The sequence below is a fragment of the Panthera onca genome, chromosome C1, assembly GCF_046562875.1.
Source record: "Panthera onca isolate mPanOnc1 chromosome C1, mPanOnc1 haplotype 2, whole genome shotgun sequence".
Classification (NCBI taxonomy): Eukaryota; Metazoa; Chordata; class Mammalia; order Carnivora; family Felidae; genus Panthera; species Panthera onca.
This window is the reverse complement of record NC_138346.1, coordinates 92,027,004-92,037,759: the sequence shown is the minus strand read 5'-3', so window position 1 is coordinate 92,037,759 and position 10,756 is coordinate 92,027,004. Positions and strand designations below refer to the sequence as shown.

General features: G+C 35.1%; 1 non-coding gene across 1 annotated transcript; it reads left to right on the top strand.

Moving 5' to 3' along the window:
• Positions 1–10,387: 10,387 nt before the first annotated feature.
• On the top strand, positions 10,388–10,494 carry LOC132673958 (U6 spliceosomal RNA). Its single transcript, XR_009608291.1, has one exon. It is a non-coding gene; the product is annotated as a U6 spliceosomal RNA (small nuclear RNA).
• The last annotated feature ends 262 nt before the right edge of the window (positions 10,495–10,756 follow it).

Here is a 10,756-nt window from a genome sequence, read left to right as displayed (position 1 = left end):
TTAGTCTCCAGTAAGGACTCTACTAGACCATGATATAATTTAAATAAATACACACATACCAAAGAAGTAAATAAATAAAGTCAGTTTTTTTTTAGTTAAACACTTTCAAGGATTTTTATATCTTTGCTTCTATTTAAAACCAGCTTATAATTTTTATGCTTTATCTTTTTTCTAATTTAAAAATCAGACTATTGAAGTCATAATAAGAGTATTATCTCATAGCTTTTTTTTAATATTTATTTATTTATTTTTGAGAGAGAGAGACAGAGAGACAGAGAGAGCACATATGTGAACAGGGGAGGAACAGAGAGAGAGGAAGACAGAGAATCCCAAGCAGGTTCCATGCTGTCAACTCAGTGGGGCTCAAACTTACATACCGTGAGATCATGACCTGAGCCAAAATCAAGAGTTGGACACTTAACCAACTAAGCGACCCAAGTGCCCCTGTCTGATAGCTTTTTAAAAACAAGTAGATCTATGTAAAAATAATCTGTCACAGAAATTATTTGACAAAAAATAGACTCAAAAATATGGGGCAGTGAAAAAAAAACGGTTGGCTTAATAACAACTCTTATCTTGACAAGAAGAGAAAACCTAGCTCTTATACATGTTCAATTTAAATAATAATAATAACAACAACAACAATAATAATAAAAGACTTCTACACCCTTCTTGGAAAACCAACTTGTATAAAGCATATCACAAAGAAAGGACTGCATAGGTGCAAAGAAGAGAGCCTAGGCCTCCAAACCTAACCCCATATTATACTGACATGATAATAGAAAGACCTAGAAGTCTTGGCCTAATATGTTCCCAAGGTTTTGGGTACATCCCAAAGTACGTTCTTAGAAACTTGGTAGAGTAAAAAGAGGGAATGATGAAAACAGCATTCTTTAAAATTTTGTATAAAAAATGTAAATGCTAATCTATGTATTTTAGAACACGTTAGGTAGCATATTGTATGATTGCTGGTCCTTCCACTGACACTAATCAGAGTCAGCTGCATAGTGCTGGAGTTGCATAGTGTTACCTTAGCTGTTTGATTAACTGGCTTCACTGTATGGAAAAAAAAAAAACAAAAAAAAAAACAAAAAAACAAAACCATAGTCTGAGAAGAAGTGTGATGGAAGAAGTCCAGATAACCTGAAGTTTAGGCTGTTCTCTCTACTTTTGTTATTACCCAGGGGGGTTGAGCCCACCCAGAGTCAGAGAGGAAGTCAAAACTCAAGCCAGTTTCATATCATGAGTTGTCCAACTTTCTTTATTTGTGTTTTAAATCGACTTATTTATGGTAGGGAATTTCTGTGCCTTGAAAATTCGGTAGTAATCATTTTTAAACTGCTGATCCGTTGCCTTTTGAGGGAGAAGGGGAATGAAGAAGTGGAAACCTTTTTTTAAATTTTCTTTGGGAGCCATTAGAATATTTAAGTGTTATAATTCTTTTCATGCAAAATCTGTGTTTATAGGTATTTATTTATTTCATCAAGATTTTCAAATCTTTTGAGGTAGTTATTATAGCCTCATGATTTTTATTCTTTGTTATGCAGGCAGTAATTCCATTTTTATACATTTTATAGTACTTTTATCTTCTGTCCTCTTCTCTTGATCAGGATTACCAGATATTCATGTCTTACTATACTCAAAGAATTGATTTTTTGTTTTATTTAGCATTCTATGGGAATTTTGTTGTTCTCCACTTTTTAAATGTATGAACTTGTAATTATTCTTTCTGTCCTTATATGTTTGACTTTATGCTCATGAAGTTTTTGTAGCTTCCTAATTTAAATGTTAATCTCATTTGTTTTCTCTTCTGCATATTTTGTGATATATTTAAATCTATACATTTCTCTTTAAGTTGTAGATTCATGCTGTAAATATTGCTCTATAATCAAATAGTATGTATGCTAGCTCTAAGAATTCCATAGTGTCTCATCATTTCTTCCCAAAAGTCATTTGTTAAAATGTTCTTTAGTATTCAGGCATACAGGATCATTTGAGCTTTCCTTTGTTATTTATTTCTAATTTTATTGCATTTTGATCTGAGTCTACTTGGTATTGATAAATTAGGCTATATTGAGATTTTCCTCTGTGGCTGGCAAATGGTCCATTTTTGTATCTGGTCTTTCTGTATCTTCTACTTGAGTCTATAAACTACTACATATCTATTTGTTTAAGCTCAATTGCCTTGTTGCATATTTTTGGTCTGCTTGATTCACCAGTTTCTGAGACTTGTCTATTAAAATCTCTAATTACAGCTGTTAAATTATCTACTTATCTTCACAGAGTGACTAGTTATTACTTTGAATATATAGTATTAGTTGTAGAAATGTTCATAATTATTATGCCTATTATTCCTATTATCAGTGCCCTCAATGTCTTTATTTATTTATTTATTTATTTTTGCCTTATATTCTGTTTATCTGATATTAAAACCATTAATTTGACTCTTTGGGGGAGGAGGTTGCATTCACCTACTATATAGTAAACCATTTTTTTACATTTTCCCCTCCCTATGTCCCTATGTATTAAACATCTTTTTTAGACAAATGCTGTTTTTAATCACATTGAGATAATTTTTTTTTAATCTGAGTTAATCTTAGGCTAATAAACATTTATTATAAATACTACTATGGAAAGACTTGTTTCTGCATTTTATTTTGTATTTATACTTATCCTTCTTTCTTTTTGTCCCATTTTAACTCCTGCTCCCTGACTTTTTCCTTCCCCTTCTCACCATTCACCTCCTCAGGTTAGTATCTCCCAAAGTTTTATTTGTGGATTTTTTCTGTTTATTTTTGTTGTAGCCATTGCTTACTTAGATAATAAACCTTCCCAAATTATATGTTACAGTTTTCTGGGTTCATTTATTTTCTGGCTGGATTACCATCTCAATTTGAAATGTTCTAGGTCAAAGTATCAAAAAGCCAATTTATAATGACTTAATTAAGTTTACTTTCCTCACATAAGAAGAAAGATTGAAGTAAGTAGTTGTTGCCAATAGCTCACCAATATCACTATCAGCATCTCTGCATTTTTTCCCTCCCTCTTAGTTGCAAGGTGGCTCCCATACTTCTTAGCATCACTTCCATGTTCAAAGCAAAAAGAAGAGGGAAAGGATAGTGTTGGTGACTGCTATAGCAGAATATTTGTGTCTACTCACCACAAATTCATGCGTTGAAACTTAATGCCCAAGGTGAGGGCACTTGGAGGTAGGGCCTTAAGGAGGTCATGAGGGTGCAGCTTTCATGAATGGGATTAGTGCTCTTATAAAAGAAACCCCTCCTTTAGTGCCTTTTACCATCTGAGACTCTCTCTCTCTCTCTCTCTCTCTCTTTTAAAGTTTATTTATTTTTAAGAGAAAGTAGGGTGGGGAAGGGGGGCAAGCACTTTTCTTAGGTCAACCCTAGGAAACTAATACAAAGACCCAACCACTTCTTTTTCCTGTTAAGGTATAATACATTTCAATTTACCTAAAGATATTTTTTTCAGTATCCCCAGAGTTGCAGTTGAAGAACAGAACCAGAAATTTGTACTCAGTGAACATATTATCTTCCCCCTGGTATATCAGTTAGCTACCAGCTACTGAAACCTTACCCCTAGTTAACTTAGTTTCCTTGTGTAACATGGGGAGTTCAGGTTTCCCCACATTACTAACAACCCAAATGTCTTCTATTCATTCTGTACTGTAATTCTTAGCATGAGGCTTTTGTCATCATGCCTACAGAATGTCTGTTCTACCTCTCGGCAGTGTCAGAATTTCATGTAGTAAGAGGTTGGAAGTTCAACACACACACAAAAAAAATATGCAAGGTGAATTCATCTCTGTGGGAACTAAGAAAACATAACTGCTTTCTTAGACTTTCCAACTAGTACATTTTCACTTGCAGCACATTGGCCAAAAATGTGTCACATGGCCACTCCTAGCTGGAGTGAATCTAGGGAGTTATGTATTATTAACTTGAATATTTACTTCCAGTAAAACAGAAAGGGAGAATAGATTGAAGAAGCAACTAGCATTATCTACCACAGATGGAAAATTTGACAAAACTTCATTTTGGTGAGGAATCTTTTCTAGACAAGAGAGTTAATTTGCATAAGCAATGCAGATATGCATACCAATGATCTAGGGACTCCTTATATAACAAGCCCTCACCTGCCCCCTTAATGGAGTGTGCAGGGAAGGGCAAGGGCATTAGAATGTGACTGCCCTGCCTCCCATCCTGGCTTCCTTCAACTGGTGATATTGGTCTCTATTCTCACTCTCATTTTTTTAATCTATAGAAATGGTGATTAAGTAGCTTCTTGATACTGTAAGATTGAAAGATAATATTTGTATTGGCATCTGCTACATAGAAGGAAACTAATACTACTTTTCATTCTTCCATCCAATCAAAATCCTACCCAAATTAAATATTAACTATTCACTGAAGCCTTCCCCTATCATTCCAGTCTCCACTAGCTTCTTCTGATTGAGAAATCTTGGGCTATTTCAGAATCCATTTCTATTCAATCAGAATATATTACAACTTGAAAAGATCTTAGAAACCTGTTAGGCTTCACTTATTTTAGGAACATGCATGGTCACTCACCAAGTCAAAAGCATTGTAGAAATGGAACCCACATATTAACTCAGTCTACCACAATATACATAATTCAATACTGAATTACATTCTCTCTCTTCTAAGACTGCTATTACTTCTCATTTGTGTTGCCTTCACAACCAGGATATAATAGAAATTCACTAGGTCATTTATTCATTCATTTGTTAACCCCCTAACTTACCCATCAATTAGTTGTTGATCATGTACCTAAATCAGGCACCATTGTGGATTCTGGGTATATAAAGATGAAAAAGAAATGGAGCAGCTATCAAGTTTTATGAATATCCAATTATAGCACTAATTACATACTGAGCATGTCATTAATCAATAAATACTTATTTGACCGATTGACCTTTGGAAAAATTCTATCTGGCAATAACTAAATAAGCAATGATTTATAATTTAGATTTCAAAGTGGAAAACCAGCCAGTCCTTTCCTCCAATGTCTAGTGCTTTTGTCCTGGATCATGCTACTTTTCCTCTCCCTTCAGGATAAGTTTTCTCCCAGGAGATATATTCAAGATCTAAGCAAATAACCATTTAAGTAATCAAGCAAATACTTTTCAACCTGTTTGCAAGATCCTTGGTGGATAAGAAAATCAGAAAAGTACTTTAAAAGGCACGAATGAGCTTCCATAGTGTTCCATATCTCATATTGAAAAAGAAATGTGCTAAAATGATCAATATTACTCACTAACAATTATTATAACCAAAAATGCACTTAGGCAAACTGATTTTAATTGTGTTTGTTTTAGAGAAATTAATTTTGGTTAAATTGACCTGATAGAGGCAGTAGGGAGCTTCTTCACTGTAAAAATTCTCACTGAATACCTGATATTTGGAAAAGTGAGGTAGCAAGGAAATCTGGTACTTATGTCCAGCATAAATGAAGAATGCCTGGTAAGGAACCTGTGTACTTTCTAAGGTCAAGGTAATCTAATCCTACTGCCCCTTTTCTCATACAATGGGCAACAGAACAATCTGCTGAATCCTGAATACTCTAAAGCCAACCGTTTTTTTTTTTAATCTGAAAGGAAGAAAATAGAGACAGTAGTATTGCAGAAAGATCCTAGGATTGAAAATATATGCATTGATGTGTATCTCTTGTGAGGTACAGCCCAGAAGCTGATTTCTGGTTCTACCACCTAAGACTTAATGTCTTCACCTGTAAAATGTGGTGTATGGCTCATCATAGAGGCTCAATAACTGAGCTACTACTGCTATCATCATCATCATCATCATCATCATCATCATCATCAAATCACCATTATCATCCACCACCCACCAACAGCAAAGAAAATGGGAGAGTATAAAGAAGAGCCATTAGAACAGTACCCACATGATTAAAACTTATCTTGCACAGGTGAAGAGGTGGGAATCATAGTAAGAACGTGTCCTCTTACCTTAAAAGAACTTGATGTAGACAGCTGGTTAATGTTCACCTGGATGATACCCTCCAATCAAATTTTGTCCTTCGCATAATTTAAGGCAGGTGTCAGCTATCCCAGTGCCTGAGACAACTTCAATGGCCTTGATATTTCTCTTTCCCTTTCTGTCTTCTTCTTCCCACTCTTCTCTCCTCACTTCTTACTACCTTTGTTTTTCCTTAGGTTTCTTTCTGTAGCATTAATCCAGAGTGCAAATATCAACTGACACACAGCCATGACAGTAAAACTAGATCCCCTTCTCTGGACTAATAATCATAATGATGATGATGATGGTACAAAAGGAATTTACATTTTTGAGCACTTAATACATGCTATTCACTTTTAAGCATGTTTCAAACATTATTGCACTTATTCCTCACACCCACCCTATGAGGTGGCTGCTGATAGTTTCTCTTTTTACAGATGGAAAGAATGGGACTCCAAGAAGTCAAGCTAGTTGATCAAGATTTTAAAAAGTGATCGATTATCAAAATCAATATTCTCTAGGTAAAGTGTTCATACACTGGAAGGAATTTTTTGCCTCTTTTCCTGTATCACACAGCATAGGAGTTTTTGGAATGTGTTGGCAAGAGCCTCTGACATTAAAGCATCCCACAGTGGAACACCACAACCCAGGCGTTTCACTACTTTATGAGGAGAATTTTACTTTAATACAACAGCAACTTACAGTTGCTCACAGGGAAAGCTGGAACAAAGATAGATTGTAATGTTTATTTTGTGTTCACATTATTTACCAAGAGGAACCATGCTCAGTTGTCCCAAAATAAGATGGTGATGACAAGTTCTTACACTCAGAATTTAATGAATAAATCCATAGTCTGTGCAAATCCCAGTGTCTTGAAAGTGAGGGAAATAAAACCACTGAGGGCCTCATTGACTTCAGAATTATAGGAAGTCGCTGACTATATTACAGGCTATTTATCCAAATAAATTCTCGATCATTCCACAATATGTCAATTCTAAGTGCCTGCACACACGCTTCAGTTGCTCCTTGGGGGCCATTTTTCTATATAAAACGTGTTCATGGAAAATACAGTACGTGACAAGAGAGCTTTGCCAAGTGGAGCACAGTGAGGTTTGTGGGTGGGCAGTTATTCTTCAGGCATTCAGAAAATTCTGAACATAGAACTTAAAAATGATATTCATATAATACATGCATGGCTGACAGTGGAGGCCTGGTAGGGTAGAACTCCACTGTAGCCCTGAGGAAACAGGGAATGAGATATGAATATCTTCATCTAAATATTATTAGAAGCACCTCAGACAAAATGGGTTAAATGGTGATTATTGCTTTGCTAGGAAATGATATTGACTGAACAGCTGTGTTTTTATTATAAAAAATATTTTTCTTACTACAAAGTTTATATGGGTTTATTGTATGAAAGAAATATAAACAAAAAGAAAAAAATGAACTGCAATGCCACTAATCAGTGTTATTTTGCTATATATATATTTCCAGGTTTTTTCCTATTCATTTATTCAATGTTATTTAAATATTGCCTATAAGCTAAGTGTGGCTAGAATATATTTATATATTTTAACAAAAAATGGGGTCATAGGATATATACTTTTGAACCATACTTTTTTTTCAGTCAATAATGTATTATGAACATCTTTCCATGCAAATAAATTATATAAATGTGATTTTAATGGCCATGTATCATTATATTGGTCATGCAATAATTTATTTAGCCAATACTATTTTTTTTGCTGTTTAGCTATTTTCCAATGTACCCCATTAAAAATATCCTGATGAATATCTTTATAATACTATTTGTCCACACTGCATTGGGTAGATAATCAAATATGAGTTTTATGCATCAAGAGAATAAGTCTAAAACACATCAGGCAAGGTTTTAAGGTTTCAGACAGGTTCCAAATTTCCATACAAATGTATTTGTCCAAACTACATAATTCCTAGGAGAAATATGGAAGTCTCACTCTTTTTCTCACTCTTTGTCCTCACTCTTGACAATTTTGGGTAACTTAATAAGTATTTTTGACAAATTTTATGAAAATACAGTATCTCATTTGGTTGTATTTTGCCTTTCTTTGGTTACTAATTGGATTATTAGCTTTTATAAGTATATTGCTTATTAGTATTTGTTATTTTCCTGTCTTCTAATGAAATTTTTTCTATTTCCTTTTTTTTAATGTTTATTTATTAGAGATAGAGAGATACAGCGTGAGCTAGGGGAGGGGCAGAGTGAGGGGGAGACACAGAATCCAAAGGAGGCTCCAGTCTCTGAGCTCTCAGCACAGAGGCTGATGCAGGGCTCTATCCCATGAACTGTGAGATCATGACCTGAGCCAAAATCAGATGCTTAACGAACTGAGCTACACAGGCACCCTTTTTTTCTGTTTTCTAAGTGAATTGTTAGCAGCCACTATTTAGGAAATCTTTAGATGTTTCCATCAGAATATTTAAGATAAAGAGTTGAATGTCCTTTCAGAAATGTCCTTTCAGAAACTAATATGTGATTGGAGAAGAAAAATCACTGCAGAGTTTAAGAAACAAATATGCAAACAAAGCAAAGATTCCTCATACTCAAGTTAGAATTGTGAAAGCTTAGAGTATTAATAAGTTGACACAGGGCTGAAGTGCATAAAGTGATGAGACAGTTCAAGAACATGGCTTCCCAAAGTTGGGAGAGGGAGAGCGTAAATTTCCTGATACAGTAGAACATGGTGAGACTGGTAGCCAAGCAACACAGCACCTTAATGTGCCAGGCTTGTTAGCACTAAGCAAGCCCACTATGAGGCTGTCCACAATTCCATTTTCTTATTTGTAATGCAAGGGTAAACAAGATGATACCTTTCCTCTCTAAAATTCTAAGTAGTTGTATTTAGAAAACTTGGCAAAGATGTAGCATTGAACTTGGAGAAATTAGACTGATAGTAAATAGCGAGTCCATGGCCTCTACACTCAAGTGTCTTTGGCATAGAATAGTATTTCCTAATGTGTGTGTTCCATAGGACGTTCTTTCCACAAAGTGTTAAGGAATGTTATGAAAAACAAAAGTCTGGAGGTCACTTATGTCTGGGAAATTATGGGTATTCTTTAAGATGCTTATGTGCATGTAGAGTCTATAAGAGGGAGATAGAGTTTACAGCATTTGTCAAGCTTATATGACCATAGAATCTTTTTTTTTTTTTTGAAGCATCTTTCATCCCTGATTAAGCAACAGTTAGCCCTGCTCATGTAGGCATGTCCCTTCTTGGGCCAAGATAAGTTGATAGTGAGGTCATCTAACTATCTTTGATGGCAAACCTCCATGCTGGGTTGGGTAGGGAGCATTATTTTTTGCTGAGATGTTGAGAAGATCCCATAGCTGGGCTTCTTTCTCCTCTCTCACAATTCTCTCTCTTTAGAATTACATTGAATCTAAAACAACATCTTTCAAGTGACAAGATAGAAGTTATCGCATCATATTTTTTGATGGTTGAACCTAGAGACTAGAACACAATTTAAATAAAAAAATTCATTCTAATGCATTTATTGAGTACCAATATTTTGTTAGTTATTTTGCCCTACTTTGGAATAAGATATGAACAGCTTGACTTCAGTTTGTGAGTGGGAGGAGGGTAGCAAAGAATAAATGAGAAGTTTAGCACAAAATGATAAGAGCTATAATTGAAGTATAGAAATGTCATGGATACCCAAAACAAGAACCATCTAGCTTAGATCTGAGATCCTTAAGAAGGCCTCACAGAGAAGGCAGTATGGATGAGTATGAGATTACCAAGTAGACATCGTGGGAAAAGGCATTTCATATAGAAAGATAATGTGCTCAACTACATAGAAATGAGAAGGACCATGGAAGATAGCAAAGAATTGGCTGTTAGATGAAAACATTTTTTTTTCTAAGATGAGACTATGTAGAAAAGCAGGTGCAGATTATGAAGGATCATATATAGAATAAAGGGGCTTTATGAAAAAATTTTTAATGTTTATTAATTTTTGAGAAAGAGACAGAAAGTGAGTGATGGAGGGGCAGAGAGTGAGGGAGACACAGAATTCAAAGCAGGCTCCAGGCTCTGAGCCGTCAGCACAGACCCAGATGTGGGGCTTGAACTCATGAACTATGAGATCATGAACTAAGCCAAAGTTGGACACCTAACCGACTGAGCCACCCAGGAGCCCTTGAGCTTTCTTCTTTAGGTTATGTAAGAACTACTGATGAGTTTTAAGTTAATGAGTCATGGAACAGATATGAAAAGCTTTATTTAAAAAATTATAACTTCGGCAGTGAAATGGATCTGGTTGGAAGTTTGGATGAAAGGCTCCTAAACCAGAGGCTGTTTATTACAAAATTACTTAGGAAATGTTTAGGACCTGTGCTCACTTCGGCAGCACATATACTAAAATTGGAACAATACAGAGAAGATTAGCATGGACCCTGCACCAGGATGATGCACAAATTTGTGAAGCATTCCATATTTGTTTAAAGGAGTTTGTGACCACTAAACCGGCCCTGCACGAAATTTTAAGAGGCATTCTCTGAGGGGAGAAAATATGAAAAACAACAACAACAACAACAACAACAACAAATAAATAAATAAATAAAAACCAAAAGCGACAAAGACTAGAAAGGAGCAGAGAACACCATCAGAAACTCCAACTCTACAAGAAACATAATGGCAATAAACTCATATCTTTCAGTATTCACTCTAAGCGTCAATGGACTAAATGCTCCAATCAAAAGA